This window comes from Mastacembelus armatus, chromosome 18 (assembly GCF_900324485.2).
Source record: "Mastacembelus armatus chromosome 18, fMasArm1.2, whole genome shotgun sequence".
NCBI lineage: Eukaryota > Metazoa > Chordata > Actinopteri > Synbranchiformes > Mastacembelidae > Mastacembelus > Mastacembelus armatus.
The window spans coordinates 4081399-4106628 of record NC_046650.1 but is presented as its reverse complement, the minus strand read 5'-3'; positions in this window follow the sequence as shown (position 1 = coordinate 4106628).

The window sequence follows — 25230 nt, the reverse complement described above, 5'->3', positions numbered from 1 at the left end:
GGGGAAGTTTATGAGGGCAGTGTTATAAAGGCTTAAGTTGGAGCTGTTAAGGTGGTTGTGACATAAGCACATATATTGAGTTGGATGGGAGGATTACTCAATCCTGTGTCAATATAAAATTCACATTATGGTCTTACCTGTTTTTTCCCTTTCTTTGTCTCATCCTGTCAAGCTTTTTGTACTGACTATTTCCATCCATCATCTATACCCTCTTATTCCTTAACCAGGGTCCCATGGATCTGCTGGAGCCTATCCCAGCTCTCTTTGGGTGAAAGGCAGGGGTCCACCCTGGACAGGTCCCCAGTCCATCACAGGGCCACATAGAGACAAACAACCTCACACACTCACACTCACTCCTATGGGCAATTTAGAGTCACCAATCAACCTGACATACATGTTTTTGGACTGTGGGAGGAAACCAGAGTACCCAGAGTAAACCCACACAAGCACAGGGAGAACATGCAAACTCCACACAGAAAGGCCCCTGATGGGTTTCAAACCACGAACCTTCTTGCTGTGAGGCAACAGTGCTAACCACTAAGCCACCGTGCTGCCCCTGACCATCTCTTTTTCCTTTATTCAGTATCCCAATCATAACTGAAACATGGTGGTCATGAATCATTGGCACTTGCAAAGGAATTGCTGGTGTTGAGGAAAGGTGGTTTGCTGTTTATATGGACACACATAACAACAGACACACATCAGTCCCCCGAGCCTTATGTATGATTATGCATGAAATGGTTTGCCACACCTGAGCATGAAATGGATGACACCATGTGAGAACACTCCCACAGGATTTGACATTTGATTGGCCTGTGGCTCACCACCTGTCCCTAGATGAATATTCATTCGCCTAATCTCTATTGACAACAAACACAACCAACAAACAAATGGAAATTCATTTGGGAATCTGTGTCAAGATGACAAAAGGTCAGAAGAAGATGCAGTGCAGAAGGTTTGAAGCTTTATTCCAGTTAAGCGCGCTTACTATTATACAATTAATTCTCCTGGTCTTTCTTCCACAGACAATGGACGGGTAGTGATAGGCAGCAGTAGTGATTGGGCACAGCTGAAATCATGATTAGCTCCTGGGTAGCTGGTGCTGCCTTTAAAACTTGGACATCATCCACTTTAATCCATTCAGCAGGCATTTTACATTTGCCCACTAATGAATATTTTGTAAAATAATTTTTTCTATGTCTATGGCAGTCTTTATATGCTGTATTCATTAGCATTGTCTTCACAGGCTTTGTCTTGTGTGATCAGACCTTGGTATTTGCATTCATGTGCAGCACTCTGTGGTGCTGCCTTCCCCTATTAGTCTTTGGTTATAGCCTGCTAGTCTACTTATATCTGTGCAAACAGAGACTCTGTAAGTTGTGCTGATGATGGTTGTTTGACTGAAACATTCATTTTATTCACCTTCTTTTACTCACTTCTGGCACATGAAATAAATGTATCATTCTGGCATTTGTCCGCTGTTTGCTGCTTTGTTGCTGTGCGGGCAGATTTTCTGCAAATTAGATTCATTAGTGCAGTTATGTTGTAGTTTTGTTTACATAGTTTGGATGGTAATAGTGGTGGACAGGTTTAGGACTTGCAAGCATGGCGCTACTTTAACAAAATAAGTATGTCAGAGATTAGATACACTTATTAAAATGACATACTGAGTGTATTATTCTACAATAACAAAGATCAAATGATCATGTAAGATCCATGCATGTGCAAAAGTGTTGTTTGGAAGCAATGGATGATTGGCTTCACCTTAGTGACTTCACAGAGAAGAAAGTGTATCTTGTTGATGAGGTGTTTAGTCCACAAATCAGTGGTAACGACATTTGGTAAATAGCAGATTGCTCTTTAGTTATCTGCAAAAATGCTAGATTCATGGTCTTAATACATGCCTTACTTTAGTATTTAGTTTTAGGGTTGGGTTTGATTACTTTGACATCTATGCAAGCTTCCCTCTACACTGGGAAGCAGGGATGTAGTGGCCCTGTAGCCTTTTAGACAAACCTACATTGAGGTTTAGATTGAACTTAACTTTATAGGCTGTAATTAGTGCTGATGTTTTGTTGAACCTCAGTATAACAGTTAGTTAAATCAACACTGCTGTTTTATGAGCTTTACCAAGATATTATATAGATTTCAGTATTTGGACAGTTACACACTTTTTGTTCTTTAGGATCTTTAGCCTTAAAATAAAACAACAGATGCTACATTAAACTTCTAATCAGTAGGTTTACATCATTGTAGAATGAACTGTGTGAATAATATAGCCCTTTTCAAATGCAGTGACCAAGGTTTAGTGGTTCAGAAGTAACTGGACTTATTCACATAAAACCAAACAAAATTATTACCTTAATATTCTGTGGAAAATCCATTGCAGTCAATGACTGTCTGAAGTCTTCATCCCATAAACATCAGCCAACCCCTTGCATCTTTGCTGCCGGTGCTCTCACAGGCCTTTGTTGCAGCCAGCTCTTGTCTCTTGTGGGGTCTCTCTGCCTTTACTTCACTCTTCAGTAAGTACAATGCAGCTCATTCGAGCCGAGATGAGATGATTGACTCAGCCAGTGAAGAGTATTCCATCTCTCTACCCCGAAAAGCGGTTTGGTTGCTTTGGCCATATGTTTACAATCATTACAGCTTTTATGCATTTGGCTGAATGTGAGCACATTAGAACGCTCCTCTTTACCTCTGTATTCATCCTTTTGCTTCTGTTAACAATGAAATAAATGTTATTGTGGCAGGTTAGTTGGCATAAATGCAGAAGATTATTTATTTCTTATTTTTATATTTATATTTAAGCTATCTTATTTTTAGCTTATTTTTGTCATTTCTTCTTAAATTTATATATCCGATGCTATTCTGTGTGTTTAACTGTAAACTGCTTATGTGCCTTGAATTGCCCCTAGGGCACAAATAAAGTCCTTTATTGATTTAACAGAATTACCATTTTTGAGGGGTGAGGTAATTTGCTTTGGGTCATGAGGTGTTTCTTTTTTCACACCAGCAATTCTGTGACATACAAGATATTGCGAGAAAAGAATTACAAAAAATCATATCTGTAGCTAAAGAAAAAAGTTTGTTAAAAAGAGAAAAAATTAAGAAGTCAGATGATGTCCATTATATATTAAAATTAGATCAATTTGACCGAATATACCAATTTGACAATGCAAAAAAAAAAAAGCCCACATAAAGGTGGAAAACAGCATGAACTTGAAAAATACTATTTGCCACAGTAGTTTTTGACTAAATGATATGTAAATGAAGGAAAGTCATGTCTCTGACATATCAGTCACAGCAGCAACTCCAAAAAAAAAATAACAAGCAAAAAACTAACTGGTGGTAAAACAAAAATGTCATGTGCTTAACTTATAGATTAAGGTGGGGCTCACTTATGCACAATTTTCTTTGAGAAGAGCAACTCATTCACATGTTTAGAGGCAAACAACTTGCAGCAATTGTCCTTAGCAGCTGAGAACATGTGCTCTACTGATACAGTAGTCCCTGTATATACTGTGGGAAGTCTGTGCCGCTTGTCTCGCTCAAGAGATGAGTATGGAGGCACAATGACAGAAACTCTGAGGGTCTTCTCTCCAGATGACATTTGTTGCCAGCAGCATTTTCTTGAGGCCTTGCACAACCTCTTCGGCATTTGAGAGTTTCATCTCAGCCAGTGTGCAGAGACCCCATTTCTTTTCACAACATTAGTAACACATCAAAAATGAATTCAAAAATTCTAAATATTTTTACTGTGCTCTAGCAGTAGCCATGTGAATTACAATGAAGAAATTACCTTGGGATATTACAAGGAAACACGGACGGCAGTTTGTTGTTCAAGGAAATGAGAGAGCATTTTATATGTAGCCTACTGTTCCACTGGACAGCAGCATCTGTTACCAGTTTATGCTGTGGACGGCCCAGAATCATCTGGTTCCTCTTCAGTGCTCCCACGGCTGTGGTTCTCCTGTGGAAGGCAACACAAATCCTTTGAATCCTCACAAACAGCTGAACTACAGACGGTAGCTTTAAGGTATGCTGTGACGCATGGTTCAGCATGTGTGCAAAACACTGTGTGCTGGAATCCAGTCAGCTTGACAGCTCATATTTGATGCATTATTAGTAACAGCTACTGCATTCTTCTTGGGCTCTATCAAACCTATGACATATGTGTGCTGGTGTTCCCACTGTATTGCTGCCTTAGTGATCTAAAGCGTGCAATTCCCATCCATCCTCAATAAAATAAATATTTCTGGTAATGCCACATACAGCACAGCGGCCCTGGATAGTCACCTATCCCTAGTTGGGGCAACCATTTCAATAGGTTTGAGTGCATTCTCCATCTTTCCTTGGCTGTGTGCAAGCTTGAATTGCTGTTTTTGTTTACTTGATATCTTGATTGCAGTGTTGGGCAGCATGGTGGCTTGGGGGTTAGCACAGTTGTCTCAAAGCAAGAAGGTTCCTGGTTTGAAACCCATCAGGGGCCTTTCTGTGTGGAGTTTGCATGTTCTCCCTGTGCTTGTGTGGGTTTTCTCCAGGTACTCTGGTTTCCTCAAGAAGAGTTACCTCAAAAACCTGTCAGTGCTTTGTGTTGGAGAGAGAACATTTTAGGATTCAAGGATTCAAGTTCCAACACCCAGACCAACTTATCACCATCTAACTTCATGACTTCAGTGATGTTAGATACATACTGTCCAAACCAGCTCCGCACATTTGAGTAAAGTGGTGATTATTTTTTCGTCCTGTTTGGCCACCAGGAAGATAACGGTTACATTTGTTGGCCAGCAGCCACACTGCTTCTGGCGTCCTCCCTAGCTTTAATTAAAGCTGTTATTGTGCAGACAAATTCTTCTCTCGTTATATCTAATCTTTTCTTTCAACCTGCTTGCTGTCCCCTGTTCAATTAACTGAATTCACTGTTGTGGAGGCAGCATGTTGGATATAGTGTGGGTTGAGTGGGAAGTAAATTAAGTTGGAAGTATGAGCTTGTTGAGTTCTAGCTCTGACCACACTGACCTTCAGTGTTAGTTGCTTTTCTGTTATGTTTGAAATCATGTGTAGAGTGTGGGACATGGACCTTTCCAGTTACTGTTGCAAATAGAGTAGCAACTAGTTACTGGTTTTTTTTATTTTTTATTGTTGTTATGGATTATTGAGAATCATTTTGGATTTGAATCTTTTATGTCTCAGAATCATGCTTAAAAATACTTACCATTTCCTTAAGGCCAGTCTTTAAATGGCTTGTCTTGTTGGGTTATCATTCAAAAATCAATGATTAATTTTCCAATCATAACACAAAAAGAAGAAGGAAATCCTTAAATTTAAGATGTGGGTCACCAGCAACATTTTTACATTTAGCAATACGATGTAAATGATCGCTGATTAATTTTCTGCAGACAGATATGCGTTATCTTATCTTATATCTGGATGCTGTAGAAAATGAATAGAGTGGTTCTGATGTCTGATGAAACTGATGTTTGTGAATCAGGTTCCCCTGCTGTGTGTGTGAACCTTGTCAAGGTCGGTGTTTTTCTACACTTATTGTACTGGGTTTCCCTGGGTGGACAATCTGCATGCTACATGCTGGTTGCTGCCTGTATCCTGCTGCTTTCAAAGTCGCACTGTTTAGCATACTTCTGATTGGTTGGTGATGAAATATCTGATATTTCCCATAACCTGTATTTTTTTTTTTTCATTTTGTACTGCAGCCTCATATGATGGGGAAATTAAGATCAATATCTACAGACTTAGCTTTGCTTGGGCATGTTTTACACCAGATTGACCATGTGTATAAGCGTATTCATATGAATCATGAGTATTTGATATACACTAGCATCCTTAGTGCTCAACTTCCAAAAGCTCAGGTGTCCAGAGTGTGTACAAGAGAATAAGCAGAGTACACATCTATTCTAATGCCCTTTATGTAAAGAGGTTGATGACCAGGAATAAGTGTAATGTACACATTTGTAATTGGTAACTGGCAATTTTTAAGAAAACATCCACAGTAATACTTATTTTGTAGTATACTGCAGCCCAGACGCCTACTATACCCAGAGAAAGCCATAGCTGCCCCCACAAATCATTCACTGAGCAGGTGCTATTCTGTCACAATTAATTGCTGAAAATGAGGTGAAAATACCTTAATTACGTTCCTTAAAAGCCCCTGTGCCATTAAAGCCAAACACAAACCTCCGTTCCTGTTGGGCAATGGCATAGCTTTTTCTCTTAGGCTCTCCATGTTTTGTCTGGCATCCATTTTCTAGAATGGCCTTCATCCTTGTCTCTTAGATATGACCAGAAAATGGAACAGATATGGGGAGCTGAGAGACTGCCCAAGAAAGGGAAAGCAGCAGCAGAGGTGAAAGAAATCAGACAGAGAAAATAATTATTTAATATTGTGCCATTGTTAGTGAGAGACATCAGAGTGCCCGTGTGTTTAATCCAGTTGGTGAAGCAAGGCCCATGCAGAGACATCATGCCAACTGTTATTGACTACAGGCCATAGGATTAATGCTGCACTTATTCATGCCCAGTCAGCCCTCCTAAAAGACAGTTTTATATAGGTTAGGCTAAGTCTGTGCAGCTCTACTCCTTCTCTTCATTTGGTCTTACTCTGGTGAGCACATTATTTTATTCTGAAAATAGAACATGTAATGAGCCAAGAAGCTGATAGATATTATAGATAATTACAGATAATAGACTATTAGATAATACTATGTACTGTGAAGAAAAGGTGCATTTTTACATTCTATCCTAGACTCACACGTTGTCCCTATAGTATATTTAAGATCAGCATTGCCCTTGGCTAATGTTTCTGCTGTGTAACTGGCACACCCACAAGGTCAAAGGTTAATTTGGTTAACATTTGCACGTACAAGCACTGACCCTGAAGTTGAAAGGTACTGCTCTGTGCACTCAAAATGCATATTGTTAATTTTAGCGTACATTATTCTTCAGGACAGGCTTTGCATAGCTTTGTGGCCTCGAATCAAAAGCACTTTACCTCGTTAAAAGATGCTGTTTAATAATTAATTTCAGTCCATCAGCTTAAAAGGCAGTAATCATTTGATTGAGCAGTTCCCTCATCCTCATTTCTGAGGATGCTACAGTTCCATGAAATCATATTTGCCTCCTTTACTAACGATTTATTCTTAATGTTTCTATAAGCAAACATGCAAAAACTAAAAACTTAAATGGCAATTATTCAAAAATGTGACGTCTGCTCTCATATCACCCTTGATCGTTCCTTTTCAAAGCAATAGTGTTTTTACTGATTTGCACAGATCTATCAAAAACAGATGGACAGTATAGGTAAGAATGACTGCAGGGTCATCTGCTGTAAAGTACTCTATACTAGAAAAGATACTAGTGCTGATGGTTGAAGAAGAGTGTCTCTAAGGACTCTAAGGCTTTGTTGTCAGTTCTGACCCTTGCCTTGGGGTCAGCATCAGTGGTGTATATATCTCTGCCTCTGAGTGTCTTTGGAAACACAAACTGGACGGTGCCTATATTTATTCGTTTTCATCTAGTTGGGGCTGGCATCATTAATCATTCACGTCTTCTTTTCCCACCTTAGGTCCTCTTGCTGCTCCAGGCTTCTTGCCTCCCTTTTCATTCTCTTTCAGTCTTTCACCTACTCCCCTACATGTATTCCTGTCCTAAGTATTTTGTTTTATTTCACGTCAAAATGCAGAAAGCATGCCACATTAAGAATCCTCATATTCAGATGTCTTATGGGTGCTTGGTAAATTTCCAAAACATTTCCAAAAAACATTTCTTACACCATTCCAAAGTAACCCAGATAGACCTTTCACCATGATTAACAAAGTGATACAAAATCAATATTATATGCCTAACTGGAGTTCATATGCAGAAAAGTAATGCTTTCTGTAAATAGTTTTAATGACATTAAGAAATAATGAAATTCAGATTGCGTGCTGATAATTTTATAATATGCCAAACATTATTTCACTCCTGATTATATAATTGCTTTGCATAATGAGTCAACATGATTTAAAAAGCAACAATATTATGAAGGGATATAAAACTGAAAATCTAACCCTGTTCCTTAGAAGACATTGGCTTTGGTTTGTATTTCTGCATGTAGGTCTGTTGTTTTGTTGTTGTTAATATTTGTTATATAATGTTGTTTTTGAGTGCACTTCTTAGTGTGTGATGTCTTGTCAGTCTCTGTGCCTCTTTCTCTCCAGCATTAAAAGTTCATTCAGGGCATCGGCCGATGAACAAGAATGAAAAGAAAGTGTGTCTGAGGAGGAAGGCATACAGACCCAAAGTTATGAAAGGCCTTTCCTCTGCTCACCTAAATCAGCATTTCGTCCTTAGACAGCATTTACTACAGCATTTCCCACAGTAGAGGGAAGAAAGCCTTGCTGCTTCAGATTACCTTTGGTGTTCCTTCTTAACTACAAGGGATCCCTTGTAAACTCTGTGCTTGTACTTCCTAATTTCAATATGAATGATTATCTTCAAATTAATATTTCTGAGCTGCATGTATCTGATGCTTTGGCCTGTTAAGGTTATCTTTAAACAAAGCAAGATAAAAACTACCAGACATAGTTTAGACATAGCCAGATGTTGGACCTTCTTTAAAAAGAAGTTTTATGTGTGTTAAAGGCTTGATTTCCACTGCAGCTTTGACAGGTTGCTTTGCCATTTATGCTTGCTGCTCACAAGATCTTCTTTATTTGTATAGAAGTCCAGTCTCCTACCAAGTGAAATGATGAAAGTATGTCCTAATTGAAGACACACAACCAATAGATGCCCTTTTTAGCTGTATTTTAGATATTAAATCATGGACGGAAGAAAACTTTTTGGAGCTCAAACAGGACAAAACGGAGATTTTAGTCATTGATCCTGAAGATAAGAGAAACACAAGTAAAAAAAACGTTTTTGGCGTTATTGTCATCTCTGAGCTCAGTTTTAATCCTCATATTAAAAATATTATAAAGACTGGCTTTTATCAATTAAAGCATATAGCCAGAGTCCGCCCATTTCTGTCTTGGGCCAACACGGAGACCCTAATGCATGCTTCTATCACCAGTCGTATTGATTATTGTAACGCCCTGCTTTCTGGTCCTCCTAAAAAGACCCTTTCACATCTTCAGCTACTACAGAATTCAGCTGCACGTGTGCTAATGAGAACCAGAAGGCGGGCCCACATTACCCCAGTATTAAAATCACTGCATTGGCTCCCCTTGTGTTTCAGGCTTGATTTTTAAGGTCCTTTTAAAGGGTTTTAAGTGTTTTATGGGTCTTGCTGCTTCTTATCTGTCAGACTTGCTTTTAGAATATGATCCTGTGCGGACCCTGAGGTCCTCCAGCACCGGCCTTTTAATCATTTCAAGAGTTAACACATAAATGAACAGTGAGGCAGCTTTCTAGCACTGTGCCCCATGTCTCTGGAACAGCCTGCCGGAGAGCCTCAGGGCTGCAGAGAATGTCGGCACTTTAAAAAGCACGCACCTTTTTAGCTTGGCTTTGGTGTTCTTTTAATTATTCTCTTAACTCTACTGATGTAATATTATAAATGAATTCATTAATTTACTATCAATTTTATTTTATTTTAAACTACTATTGCTACTATGTTTTAGTTAATTTTATTTAACTTATTTTAATATATATTATTTTATCCACCATTGCTCCCACTTTGTAGCTAATTTTATTCATTTTAACTTATTCTAATCTGTCTTAGTTTATCTTAATTTTTATTTCTGATCTATCTTTTGTGTGTGTGTGTGTGTGTGTGTGTGTTTCTGTGTGTGTGTGTGTTTCTGTGTGTCTGTCTATGTGGGTGGGAGGGCATTGCTGTTATTGTTTTTAATCTGTAAAGCACTTTGTGCTATTTTTAACATACAAAAAGTGCTCTATAAAAACATTTTGATTGATTGATTGATTAATTGCCAGCTCCCAGCAAAAAGAACAAACATTGATCTGTGTTGAGCTTGTTGTCCACTCATCCATTGTAAGCCCTCAGTGTCCTACAGGTGTCATTGGACCTCATTACTAGAGACAGGCTTGATTGGCTATGAACTACCCCTTGGTCCATTAAACACAATGGAACTGGTGGATTTCTGTGATCTGCTATTGTTTGCCTGGCAAAATTAAAGTGACAAGACAATTCTAAGTAAGAATTTCTGAATGACAGTGCAGTATCAGTAATTGAACTAAAGTGTTTTTGCCTTACACACGTGGGCACTGGATGTTGCCTACACATATAAGGTTATTCAAATAACATATCAGAATTATTGGTTTTTATTTCATTTATGGTCGTTCGCATACAGATCTATAATTTGACAGGTTAAGTGAATACCTCATTGTACTGCATTTATCTGCACATTGCCATCTGCTCATTGCTGTCTTTCACACAGCACTTTAAGTTACAGCCTTGAAACAGTGAGGTTTAAAAATATCACTGATGAAATATACATGCATGCGAGTCTGGTGATATATTAGTGCCTTTGTGAGACCTATTGGATTTGTCATGATATTTTTGTTCATCTCACCAAGCCTGTGTGTTTGTTTCTATAACTCTGTGTGAAGGGTTACATTTTTGATCTCTCCTTGTTTTTATTTTTGTGGTTATAAAGATCTGCCAAGGTTAATCCACACTAGATACACAATAGACTGTTAATGTACTGACTAGACACACGCATATACCGATATATAACTTTCTCTTGCTTCTCTTTCTAATATTTGGTGAATCCTGGAGGAATGCGATGTTTAATGTAGGATTTAAGACCTATCTATCTCTCAACACAAGCTGCCCTGCACTCTGTGAAGCTTCTTTGCCACAGTGTAAGAGGTGAAGACCCAACAGACCTTGGTCAGGGTATGTGCTTGTCCAAGTTGTTGTGTATCTTTGGCTCAGATGAATAGGGTGTGCAAGACATTTTTTTTTTCAATAAAATACAAATATGTTTAAAATTGGATTATTTAAAGAAATAGGCCTTCAACTAATGGTTATTTTCCTCAGATTGATTTATTCATTATTGGTTTAATTACAACATTTTTTGTTGACAATAATACATATAGTGTTATTTGTTATAACAGGACTGTGCTTTTTATTTTTTAAATCATTATTTAGAGGAAATAAATTACATAAAGAATGATTTTGTCAGTTTTTAATATCCTTAAAGAGTGCAAGACGTTTCAGAGATAGATAGCTGTGTAGCATCTTTTTTTCATACCTCTTATTTCCTGTTTTTCCCTAAACTCCCTAAAATGCCAGAAAATAGAAACTGTAATACACTATTAATGGTTGTGTCTTCAAAAAGAGTTTACTGACTGCACTGTAATTATTTTATGAAGTATGAAGCAATGCTGATTTATTGATTATGAGTTTATATTAATTTAAATATTAACTTTGTTGTGAAATATAAAAGTCTGCAATTGGATTAGAGGTTTACTTAATCTTAACTGATGAACAAATGGAATCAGTTAATTTAGAAGTGGTATATCTTAATCTCTTGAGCGCTGCAGATGCCAACTAATGTCATATTTTAGCAGCAGTGATGGATAACACAGAAGAGGAAAAGGAAGGGGTGCATGTGTATGAATAGAGTACTTAGTATGTGCCCTTATTCTTACCCTTGTCACCTCACAACCTTACCAGGACACTGTAATGCTGACACATCTGAAAGTATGTCATGTAGTAACCTTTCTCTGGCGAGTGTTTGGGCAGTCTGCTGGTTTTTTACAGCTGTGGCCTCAGCTACAGTATCTTCCACAAGCAACCGGAAAACTGTTGTTGCTGTCATATGTGACTCATCAGCCATGCATCCTTTATCTTTCATTTTCCTCCATTTTGGTCACTAAAGGAGAGCTTTTCCATCATGCCATAGGTGACATCACTTTATTTTCCAAGGTCTCCAAGAAGAGGCTCTTGGGTGATTGTCACCTATCAACCCTTTGTCTTCTCAATATCAGTTTTCCCAGTAATGTGCTGATTGTGTCAACACTAGATGAGCTATTACAGAATGTGGCCTTTGCTCTGATCATATTCTGCCTGAGTGCAAAGTTATTGTCAAAGTGCGAGTGCTGGTTTGCAAAGGCTGCATTCCTTTATGATGCTTTTCATGAGTGTCATGTTCTGATAGCTTGGCTTCAACAGATCCATTTTAGTTGTGGCCATACACTCCACCATACTTCATATGATTCATTACAGGGAGCATTGGCTGAACACAGACTTGAGCACATGCTGGATGCTACTGTTCTCAAATAAACTGTGTGTGTGAGAGAGAGCGACAAAGGGATATCAGATGAGCTATTTCTCAGCCATCATCTAACCAAGCTGAACTTTAATGTCCTCCCTAAAAGTCTCACTGTAACCCGTGCCAACCCTTTTCATGCCCTATTATGAGTCATAGCTCACCTGCGATTCTACCTCTCTTTTTTTGTTGCACCCTACTGTGTACTGCTGGTTACACCTCTCTTCGTCTCCTTCCTCCACTCTGTCCCATGAGCGCCCAGAGGTGACAGGTGACGAATGAGGACACTCTCTGTTACACCAGCTAGTGCAAAGCCATGCATTTTTAATCTCCTTTGACACTATTCTCTGTCCCTCTCTCTTTTGCTCTCTCTCTCTCTTGCTCTCTCCCCCTTTCTTTCCATTTTTCTGTCCTATCTCTCTTGGCATTCTGTCTCCCAGCCACAGCTTGATTCACACCCACTGGAGAGGCATTTCACCTGGGACCATAACCCTCAGTGTCCTGCCTGCCCCTGGTGCTTGCGCACTGCTGTATGTATGTGTATATGTGTGTAAAAGACATACAACTCTGCAGTGTAGTTGTGCTTCAGGGCTTCACAGCTTGCATCAGGCAAAGGGAGAACAGAAAGGAGAGATGGGGTCTACATCCACTGACCTTCAGCCATTAGCAAAAGGCTGCTTGTTTGCTTTCACACAGACCCAAACATTTTGCCCACTGCAAATAATTGTTAATTCGTGAAACTAATAGCACTATTACTGAAGTTCTTTGGTTGCCAGCTGACAACAGTCTCTTGAGTGAGTAAATCAATGGATTCATTAATAAGATCCTTGCAGGATGTTTAGCATTGTTAATTGAGAAAATACCCCAGGGACACTAAATGTATTCATGTTGTTGATCTTACACTGAACAAAGTTACATTTTTTTAATGGAACTAATTTGCTCTATTATTAGGTATGTGTGATGCAGTCTAAAACAGTCTTGAAATATTTGATATGTAAAAACAGTACTGTATTGGAATAAACCACCAGGTTCTTCCACTGTTTTTCACTATCTGTAGGTCCCCATGAGTGCTCAGACAAACATAAAACAGGCATGAATTAGCTGTTATATAGGAGAGATGTAGATTTTAATACTCATAATACTCATTTCTGTTTATTAAGAAACAAGCCTATTTTGAGCCCCACCCATGCAGTAGACAGCCAATCACATATTTATAATGTTGATCACTTAATGTGTTACCAGATTTATGAATTCAATAACATGGCTGTTTTATACCTTGTTTATTTCCATGTTATTTACATGGTTCTCACATGTGTGTGGATACCATAATGGGCGTCATTACTCTTCTGCCCTGTGCTTCCTCTTAATGAGGCATTAGTATGCTCTTAGTGCCACTGCTGGTATTGAACTCTCTGTCTTTTTCCCTCCTTCAGGGCAGACTATGGTGCTACAGGGTCTTCTTGACTTACCCACCCCCTTTTGCGCTTCTGATGTTACTTCACCCCTTTTCCTTGGTGATCTCTCTCCATTCCCTCCCCTCCCTCCTCCCCTGTTGTTCTCTCTCGTTGTGCTTAAAGACGGTGAATTAGCTCCAGCCTTCAACAGGATCTGCCTGTAATGAAGCCTTTGTGTTTGTACTCTGAGCCGACACCGTTCCAAAATTGAATTGGATGTTCTCTCTCTGCTCGGTTCCTCTTACCTTCCTGCTCTCAACACGGCTCAAGCTTTCTCTATTATCTCCTGAATTCATTGCCTCAGCGCTCCGAACTGTGTCCCTCAGTATACAGGCATGGTTTTTGAAAGCATGCAGACACTTCCAGGCACACCTCTAGATCCCCACATGTGGGTGCATAATATGATACAGACAGTTTTTACATATATAGTAGTGCACCACTTTGTGTAGTATGGAAGCCTGGAGATGTACACTTTGTCAGACAGACACATCCTCATTGTCATCCAAGCCCCCACTGCCATTTCCATGGCCCAGTTTGCACTAATGTTCTTTTCTGGCACACAGAGCTCCCCATACACTTGTAGTTGCATGCTCACCAGAGTACTTGGCTCTCTTCGCTTCTATACTGCCACTGTCAGCAGTGCTTATCCTTTAAGCTAGGGTATTGTTGCTGTTTCCAGTGTGTGACCCCCTGTTTCCAGTCTTCCTGACCTTGCCTCATTCTTCACACATCCCTCCCTGCACTCACCAAATCCTGCCTGTGTAGCAGCACAGGGCCTTTTTCTGTTTCCCTTGCCATGTGTAGTTTCTTACCAACTGCCTCAGTCTGCTTCTTTTCTTTTCAGAGCCTACCGTTTTCTCTGACTTTCCTCCTTTCTTTCCGACACTGGTCTCCTGGGAATGGTGATAATGAAAGGGAGAGCTTGTTTCTGCTCACTGATGTGCCAGTTGCTTCATCATCTTTCTTCCACTATCCTTGTTGGGGCTTAGTAGTGGTTAGCAGATACTTACGAAGTGGGGTGAGTGATGAATAGTATAGGATGGAATGATTTCCCATTCAAACAAGAGGAGTACATTGAGGGACCTGTACCACAATGGAGGGTGCAGTGAGAACTGCCAGCAACTCAGGTTGCTGATTGATTGTACATACCAAATATTCAATATGTATTCAATATTCTTTGCATAGACCACAGGCTGAGAATTATAGCCACTACACACCCAAAGTGTGTAAGATGCAGTGCAATTTTCAGATTTTTTTTTCCACATTCTTGTTTATGCTTTACCAATATGCACCCACTTGACAAAGATCCATTGGCATTACCTCTGTCCAACATATCTAGTATCCACCAAAGACAAGAAGGGGAAAGAAAAAACAAGTTTGTTTTAAGTCTTTTTTTAAACCAATTTAGAACTTTTAATGATTGGCTGGAAAGGAATTTTAACCAGAGTATTTGCCTTATCAAATTATACTTTATCCACAAGTACTGAAAAATAACAGCAAAAGAGAGCAAAGTATTGTACATTTTATGAAAAAGCTGAAATATTTTTTCTCTTTGAATTAAAGTTCTTCACATTGGCACCAAGCTTATTTGTCAATTATGAAACTATTCCACTAGGTTCCCTGTGGGAGAACTAGGCTGCCGTTTACATGCTTAGACTGCACAGCATCATTATGGAATATGTCATTACTGCTGCATTATAGCTATTTTAGTGCTGGTGGATGGGCACAGTTTGTACTGGCTGTAGTTCACTCAGCCATATGGTGGAGGTGATTAACCCAGGGGTGTCTGGCTTTAACTTTCCCAGGTGGCTGTGTGGTATAAATATATGACTGAGAAGTAGTTGTTTTTACAGTTTGTAATAATTGTCGATCTGTGAGAATTAGTGTGAATGTGCTTGTAAAGATTCATAGGTCTTTATTTGTGTTAAGTTGGAACAATTTCACTGGCTCCTTTTAGTGAAAACTGGTAATATTTTTAATGAAAGCGTTTGTAAACCTTGCTGAAGGGAGAAGATTTATCCAGAGCTGGTATGCTTCCTGTTCCAGTTTTTTGTTGCCCATTTATCGAAGCAGACATGCACACACTGTTTGTCGGATGAAATTGTTAGTCGCATATGTTATCCCCTCTAAAATTTTTGATGTTCTATTTTTCTTGGCTGTATTTTTTTAATAAATCACAAACAGTGACCCTGTATCCAATGGAAATCATTAAAAAAAAAACAAAAAAAACTCATATCACATATGTGCATCCATTCAAACATTTAAAGACACCAGCAGCAGTAAATTATTAAGCAAAACATGTACAGTACAGAAAACATATTACCATTTAGAAAATATGCCACAATAGATATATTTGATTCCATCATTTTTTTCATAGCGCATAGGTTACGATAAACACTGACCCTGTCATGTTCATGATGGTTGCACTTGAAATGTAATCGGCTGCAGAATTTTGATTATCTGCTTAGCATAATAATTTCGCTGATGTTGCTGTTTTTAAACTGTAATCTTATGCATTTTCTCCTATGTGGCATTCTAATGTTTACTTAGAGTGGCAATGATTAAGTGTGCAGCATTTTAGTTTTAATTAGATAAGGAGTAAATTGAAGTTATTATATACAAGAGCCTTTTTTGCAAGCAGTTTTATCAGTAGCATTATCTTGATGTCTTCTGTGAGTGAGAGATAAAACGTGTGTGTGTGTGTGTGTGTGTGTGTTTGTGTGTGTCTCGGCTGCATGGTCTCACAGGCTAAAGGTTCATCTCTGCATCAATGTGTAGTCGATACGTTTATAGACTCAGGATTAGGTATTGTGATGATGAGTTATAGTCACACCCTCACTACTGTCCATTGCCAGTGCTCTGCACAAAGCTAACTACAGCCTCTGTTGTGATGCCAGATCAATAGGTGACCATATTGACCTCATCTCAAGATAACAAGATCATCAGCATCTTATATTATTAAATAAAGACAGCTGAGACAGAATTGACACCTTCCCTTACACAGGTAAATTTTACAGGATGTCTGTACATGTTGTAGTGATCAACTTAACCACTGTCTTTTAGCTTTTCCACTTGGTTTTGGTAGTAAATCCTGAGGCACTGAATGGTTTCAATTGGCCTCAGTGGCAGCCGGCATAATATTATTTTATTTCAGGGGTCATAATTTATCCTGTCTATAATATCCCCACTGAGGCTGTTGGGAGGAGGCTGCAGTTTGTCTTGCAATTTCAGGTTGGATGCTCAAAGAATTTCTCCTGTATTGTTTCAGAGAGAGAGCAGTGCTTACATAATCAGATTTTTATTCTCAGCTTCAGTCCCCCCTCCCCTGCCCCCAACCCAGCCTGTGTTTCCCCTCTTCTGCCAAACCTACTTCTGCCCAGAGGCTTGCAAATGCATGCATATTCTGTCCCCTTTTTCACAGCTCCCTCTGTCTGTGGAAGCGTGTGCCTGTGTCCATATGTGTGCACACACAAAGCTGTGTGTCACCTCCTATCTTTACAAACAAAAATTTTGCCACTTACTTGTTTGGAGTCCAAAGCGTCACCGCATGCTCGTGCATGTTCCTTCTCCCTGAGAGTACGACTTGAGCTAAAAGAGTCCAGAATCAATATTTTCAGAGCAGCATTGGTTATTCTTATTTGTTAGTTCTTTTCTTCTCAAAACAGAAAAGAAAGCTGTAGAGAGAGGATTGGATATTGAGGACTACATATGACAGAAGCTGGGTGAGAGGTCTTTTGTAAGATGTTGCTTTCAACCATATTGCCCAGATCAATATGCCACCATAGGAAGTGCACTGAGTGGATTGAAAGGCCAATAATGAGCTCAGCGAGTCTACAAGGTCTGTGAAATTAAACACATTGCTCACCTGCTGCAAATATCAGTGGGCCTCGACTCTTAGCAATCATATCTGACCCCTAATGTCAATAGAATGTTGAGTAGACTGTCTGAACCATGGTTTATGTTAGTTCGCTTGTTTTTCTTTTGAATTCTCTGAAACATTTGCAACAATATGAACCTCAATAAGCTTAGCTGGGATATTGAAATGTCAATTTCATCTACTAATCTGCAGTTGTGGTGAGTGATGTCACCTCAAAGTTTTAGAGTTTGTCTGCCACCCATTGCGTTTATGAGCTATGTGGTCTAAAAGCCAATAAATTTTAAAGAGGTTGGTAATAATTGCAGGTTTCTTTCCAATAGGATTTGTCACTAATGGTATTTTTATGATTGCTGCAGAGAGCCAATAGAGTCCTATCCAAAACTGATTAAGCTTTCCAACTTAATTATTCACTTCTTGACACCTCTTTGCCTGAAATAACATTTTAGCATTATATAACGGTATTCCTAGTGTGAAGAGGAATTTCATGTCTTTTTAAGCCAAACGTCCATTATTGTATTGACTCTAAAAAATATTTAAATGCGTATTTAATGTGTTTTAACTGTGTGTACCTTCCAGGAGTCCTCACCGTGTTGCACATTTTGCTCACCAGTTCTTTTCATTGCCTCTTTTACGCAAAAAAAAAAAAAAAAAAAAATACTGTAAGACAAGTGCAGCGGTGGCTTATGGGTAAATGGATGTTCAGGGAGGTTGTGAGCTTGGCTTCTTAAAATATAGGGCAGCCTCCCTAATAAGGTGCAAATATCAGCTCCATGGCATGAGCGAAGCAAATTGCTTTTTGACAGTGTATTTAAGATGGTAATCGACTGTCATTTACCACAGCCATTTCGCTCTGAATTGCTACGTGTGCCTCGGTGTCCCTCCCTCTCCTGCTCTCTCTCACTTCCTTTTATTTTGCTATCTCTGTCTTTATTCCTGTCTAATTCTTTCCTGATTCATTGGTGACAAACCACATGTAAGAAGGTACACATCAAACCACGTTATATGTAGCTTTAAGCCATAAACTAAGTTCAGACAGGCATTTAAACTGGTGATGTTGAACTATGAGATGGGTGAGGAGGATACAGAGGATAGGGTTAAATGGAGGCAGATGATTCGCTGTGGTGACCCCTGAAGGGAGCAGCCCAAAGGAGAAGAAAAAAGATGTTGTTGAACTATGAGAACATACATTAAAAATGTCCAAGTGTACTTGCATCCTTTCTTCTCCGTTACATCTACCACAACAATGCCTGTATTCCCACAAAGCAGTCTCTGTACATGCTTCCTCTAACAGTATAGCCTGCTGAAATGCTTGTCATTTCACACTGAGGAACCAGGAATGGCTTCTAATTGCACCTGCCACTGCCCCAGTCAACACGCAGTGAAGCTAGAACAGCTGCCATCACATACAACTGCTAATGGCCCTTTTGTTGGTGCAGTTTTCAAGAGGAAATTGCAAGATGTAGACTAATGGACGCATTTGAAATGCAGGAACAATTTTAGTCTCATGTATGCACAGGTAAGACTTATACTGATCACCAAACACGTTGAACATTTTTTTACATAGTGTGTGTCCAGAAAGAGTGATAGTGACAGCGATGACAGGGAGAAGACTAAATGATGTCGACATCCGACTGGAATAATAGTGAATATATTTACAGTACCTGTTGACTCAAGTGACACAAACTAATTTCTAATTAGTGTGAGGGGAGGTTCATAACTGAAGCTTAGATTGAATTTGTAAGTCAACCTTAACCACAGTTGTACTGCTGACATAAACTTAACATTTAACTGACAACATATTCACGTTATATCTAATAGGCAATAAAGCTGATAATCATAACCCCTTTACTTTTTACAGTTTCTGAATTAAGATAGAGAAAGCTGCACATGCCATGCAGCTTACTGGAGCAGCGTAGACAGAGCAGAGATCATGTGCATGTGAACCCTTTCTTGTTTCAGAGACTACAGAGACTCTGGGGACAATAAACTCCCATTAATGGAAGAAACCTCCAGCAGAACCGGCTGAGTTAGTCAATAGTGACATATACATTTATGGTCAGAGGAGAGGGGTGAGGAGAGGAACTTGGCAGTCTAGGCCTATAGCAGCATAACTAAGGGATAGTTCAGGATCACCTGAGCCCAGTGTATAAAGAATGGCTGCTGCTGAATGAGTGTCCTTTTTCCACCCTCTAGTTGACGCTGACTATAGAAAAGGCTCTGTGGCAATACAGACGGTCTAGTGTTTTCTTCCTATACCTCTCTCACGATACCTTTGTCAAGCACACACTATCAGTACTTTGTTCCTCATGCAGGCAGGCCAGAAGGTCATTGTTTCTCACCAGCATGGCTTCCCTCATCTGATGGGGAGAGGATGAAGTAAAGAGGGAAGGAGAATTTATATGTGAAGGAGCTGGAATTAGAAGATCATAAACAAGCAGGCATCTCTGGAAGTACTGCGTGGTAAAATGACTATAAACCAAGATCTTCCTTTGTTCTGTTTCCTTTCTTTCCATTCTGCCAAACATTGGTTTCTTCTCTCTGCTGCCTTCCAACTGTCCCATCTCACTTACTCACCATCCTCCTCCCTATCGCTGTCTATTTCTCTTTTTTTCTCCCAGATAAGGCCAGCAGGGCTTCAGGCTGCTGGGCTGGTTAATTGGAACGGGAGAGTCTCGAGGCCTGGCCAGTGAGCCTTGTGCTTCCTACCAAAACATCTTCAGGCACCAAGACAGCCACACACATTCTGCTAGGCACACACCCCCTCAAACACACGAACTTAATCGGCCACATTCTCACACGCCACCAGCAAACATGACACATTTTATGCATGCAAACCAGCTTAGACTGGGTGAACAGGTAGGGGTTTCATATCATACTCAAGGAAGCCTAGACAGGAAAACAGCACTTAGAGATTTTTCAACTTGTATACTGCAAACATACTGTGGGTGCCCAAGGCACAAACTAGCATTCATTTGGATTTCCACTTTTAACACTGGCTGGACATGCATTTGGTGAGCCCTTGCACTTCTGAATGGTTGGAAGCAGGTCGAACCAAAGTGAGATATTGATGGATGGCTGGATAAACCCAGAGAGGGAGTTAAAAAAGGGAGTGTGTGGAGAGAGAGGTGGGACTGGAAATGAGAGGCATTATGAGGAGGTTAGTGTCAAAACGAAAGAGGTATTTAGAGCTTGGCTGAGCAGGCAGCCATACACTAATGTTACAATGTGTGTAAAAAATCTCTCACTATCTTCCCCTCTGTCTCACAACATGACTGGTACATTACACTGCAGTATGATGGCAGCATTGTGTAGAGAATGATGTGCATGTGAGTGCATGTCTTTCTGGATTTCAATGTGACTGCGTCTCAAGTAGCATGGCAGGCGAAGTGTCACTGATGTCTTCTTGCTGTTTTTCATGTATGGCCCTCGTGTTCAGCCTCTCTCCCTCCTCTCTTCTCTGTTTTTTTCCTTTGTCGGCCATTTTGTTGGCTCGATCAGAAGTGTAACAATGTCTTGATGTCTTAATGATTTATGACTACTGAGAGACCTGCTTCTTCTAGCCACTGCTGTCACTATTTAACATTATGCAGCATGTGTGGCTCTGTGTGCTCCTGTGAGTCTGTTTCTGTCATTTATGTCTCTGTTAGCTCTGCCATCCACAGAGGAAAGTCCACTGTGTCTTTGGTCTGCAGGTGACTAACTAGACTGGTTGAAAACATCCTCTCCCACACAGTCCCAAAGCCTGCCAGCTAGTGGTTATCGATTTCTTTTGTTCTGCAATAAGAGGTCACGCAAATCTCTTGTATATCAGAATCTAAAGCAGCTGTACAGTACGTGTGGTTATCTTTCACTAAATCCCTGATATATTCTCCCAGTGAGACTGACTTCTCTTTTCACACTCACAACATTTCAGCTTGCAGGGCAAATTCATTTACTCACTATGATTCACCCTGTCAAGGTGTCACGCCAAAAGGAGCAACAAGAGTGGCGCTAAAGTCATTATTAATCTGGCTGTTATAGAGCTAACAGCAAGGCTAAAGCCCTTGATCTGTTTCATTAGCATCTCTTCATCAGGGCTAAATGCAGTTAGCACTAACAGCCAAAGCTAGTCACTAGCGGCTTATAGCAAACGAGGCTGATCAAAGGCAGTAGTCTGTTGTGGAATAAAGGCATACTCACCTCTGTGTTTGTAATCCACATGACTGAAAGACTGTATCATGGAGCTCAGCTTTATCGGCTTTTTTTCCACCCAGCTTTAAACTAAAATGCTCTGTCTCTTTAATTTCTTCTTTTGAAACGGTGGTTTGTTCTTTTTTTTTTTTTTGATTTTCAAAGCATATTAATTCCTCTTTCGCTCAGTCTTTCTCTTCATCTTAGAGCTAAATTGCCCCAAACCCAATGTGAAATTTTAGCCTTTTAGGTGCAAACAGGAAAGAAACTCATAGGCAATGTTTCATCAACTCATAGATGTGATCACATCATAGCCCACACTGTGAGCTTTTTTCCAAGGGGCTATTTCTTCAGTATCTTCATATCTTCAGTTGAACGCAGCAACTACACAATATAGAGTAAATTGTGTTTACAAAGTGTTTTTTATCTGTGACCTTATCTATTTACTTCAGTGATTAGATGAGTTCTATGCTTGCAGTAATGCTGCAGATATTATTGCATGAAAGCAGAAAAACTGAAAACTCATTGTATTAAACCAGTCAAGACACAAAAAAGTGGAAACAGTCTGGGGATTCTTGTTGAAAATAAATATGTAGCAACAGGTTCATGGTGCAGTACTCATCCTGAACACATTCGCTGAGTTGTACAATAAAACTTTAACTTTGTGTTCAAGAGCTGAGCTGTTTGTTGTGTAGGAAGCTGTTCATGTTATTCTGGCTCTGGTTAGATTGTTTTGTCACAGCAGATAAGACAGTTAATGAAGTTACTTTGGTTGTGCCATGTTATAATATATAATAACATATGACAAAATGTTATAATTATTGAAGTCAAATAAATTGTGTCTGAAAGCAGATGTTTCAAACCAGAGGTCAGAAGGTCGACAATGCAGTGATACTGAAGGAGACTTCAGTGAACTTCAGCAGGGTGCTTTTGGATGACACTGAGTTTATATTAGAACAAACAGTGAGTAGTTTGGTAAAAGAAAAAAAAAATCAGTCTTTTCTACTTACTCCTGGGTTTTACTAAGAGTTACTACTGAAACATACAAATGTTTCATTTACAGCTTCTTTTAACCCCGACATTCTTCTTATCTCCTCTCCCCAACGGACTCCCTTCAAATTCCGAATGTCTTGGCAGCAGCTTTCTCTTCCCATGTTTCTCTTTGCTACTACCTGTTCCAGCACATCTTTCTTAAAATCCCTGTTCTTTGTCTTGACCTGGAATATTAAAAGTGGCTCAGCGTGCCCCTCTGGTTAATTAGAGCTGAGCAGCGGCAGCAGCAGCCTCATGCTGACAGAGGGTACACTGCTGAGCTTTTCACAGGCCAGGATTAATGCCCGCCTCACTAGGATATGGTGTGCGTGCATGTCTGTGTATCTGTGTATAATGTAAATGCAGAGTTGTATTTGTGCATAGCAAAACTATTTGCATGTGTAAATATTTGTGCAAGCTACACCTATCCTTTGTCTAGATTATTGTACTGTATAAATATTTCATTCGCTTCGGCTCTTTTTATTGCACTTGAAAATTGTTTCAGTGCCATATTTACCATTCTCAATATGACATTGCTCCTTCTTAGGAGGAAAAAAAAATGTGCAATGCACAGCACTGTAGCAGTGGTGGGTAGTGAATATTCAAACCAGACCTCACCTGAATGTCACTAAGCCGAGCTGTTGTGGAAGAAGGAAGATGAAAGCCTGGCACAGCTTCACACAACAGGTGTAGTAGGAACTCTAAAGACTTGGGGGCAAGGTGGAGCGCCGTGAGAGATGGATTAAACACCAAAATGCACACATTTCTGAAAAGCCATGGTGTGCACATGCACACACACCCACAGAATCTTTGTCTTCCACAAAAAGCATGCACCCCTAAACATATGCACACTTGTCAAAGCTACATTCCTCCATGCCAAATTTTTATTTTTTTATGCTTGAATGTATTTACTCAATAGGATATGAACCATATACAGGTTCATCTCTGCTGACAGTTGTTTTAAAGAGAAGCATACATTAAGTGAAAATACAAATGAAAATCTAAAATAGTAACAGTCACACTAGTTTCTTTTATTGCATGTGCTTTGAGATTCACTGAATGCCAATCCACTTAGGTAGCTCTCTTTTCCAGTTCTATCTTACTGTCTTCATGCTAGTGCTGGCTTAGCTAACCTGCTGGAGGCAATACAGTCCTGACAGTTGGATTAAATTAATTTAACATATTGAATACTATATTGGGTACTTCCAATAGGTGAATTCAGACAAATAACTAATGATATAACTTCATTTTTATTGGCGTCAGGTTCGACAATATCCAATCTTTGTCATAAGTGAGTGATTAAAAATAATAAATGGGACAGTTTCCACTGCGGTGTGGCTGTAGCCAAAGACTCCTAAAGATTTGGAGCCCAGTTTCTGTCAGGATCGTGCCAGCACTCCCCGTGGGGTGATGCGAGAGGAAATGGGTCGGCGGTGGCTCACGTGACCTTGCAGTTATCCTGAGGGTTTCAGAGCTTTGCTTGTATAAAAAGTTGGGTGAGTGTGCAAGAGGCTGAGTACATATTGCTCTTTCAGTCAAGTTGTTTAGCTAAGCATTGTAAGCAAGAGAGCTGTCTTTTTGAGAATTGAGGCAGATGGGCGACACACAAACAAACACGCTATTTTTAGATGCAAACTGGACTGAATATATATCGTATATGCCGTTCATCTGTAAAACAATACTGCAGCCACATGGTGTGGAGGAGACATTTTGTGCTACGTAATTGTGACAAAAATCATAATCCAAAAATATAGGCATAAATATAAAGGAACACAAACTGAATATGTACAGCCCAGATGAACACTGCACTATCATGCAAGAACAGCAGCTTTGCTGAATATAGACAGCTGCACATGCAACTAGAATCAATCACAACCACCACACTTACACACACACAGTGCAACAACCCTTGGAGCTCAAGTTATCTCTTGAGGCTTGTTATGTTTCCTCAGTGTCCTTGGGATTTAATAGTACCATCAGGCAAGCCCGCAAATACTCCCTAATAACTAGCAACACAATGCATTGACGATACACTGACACAACATTGTAAACCTTCATAATGACAGCACTATGAAAAGAGCAGGAAACATTGTTTTTGCCTGTAGCAGAAGAAAGTCTCATACCAAAAAGAAATAAGTGAATGCATATGGAGTTTTTCCAGTGAATATTCCAACTTTGTTTACTGATACGCAGGTTACAAGGTTAAAAGGTTCTTTTGATCCCAAAATATTTAGGGGTTTTTGTTGAATTTTTCATAACGGTCATTAAAACAATCATTATCTGTGTGCGAGGGGGGTCATGCATGTACTCTATAGTAAGTTTGCTGTTCATGTTGTAGTCTGCATTGGAAAGGTACTTAGGACCACATTTATCAATGTATATGTCAATGTACAGTGCAATGTACTGGACCATATATGTTTCTGAGCAGCTTTCTTCTCACAACCTTATATTCCTGAATTCTGTG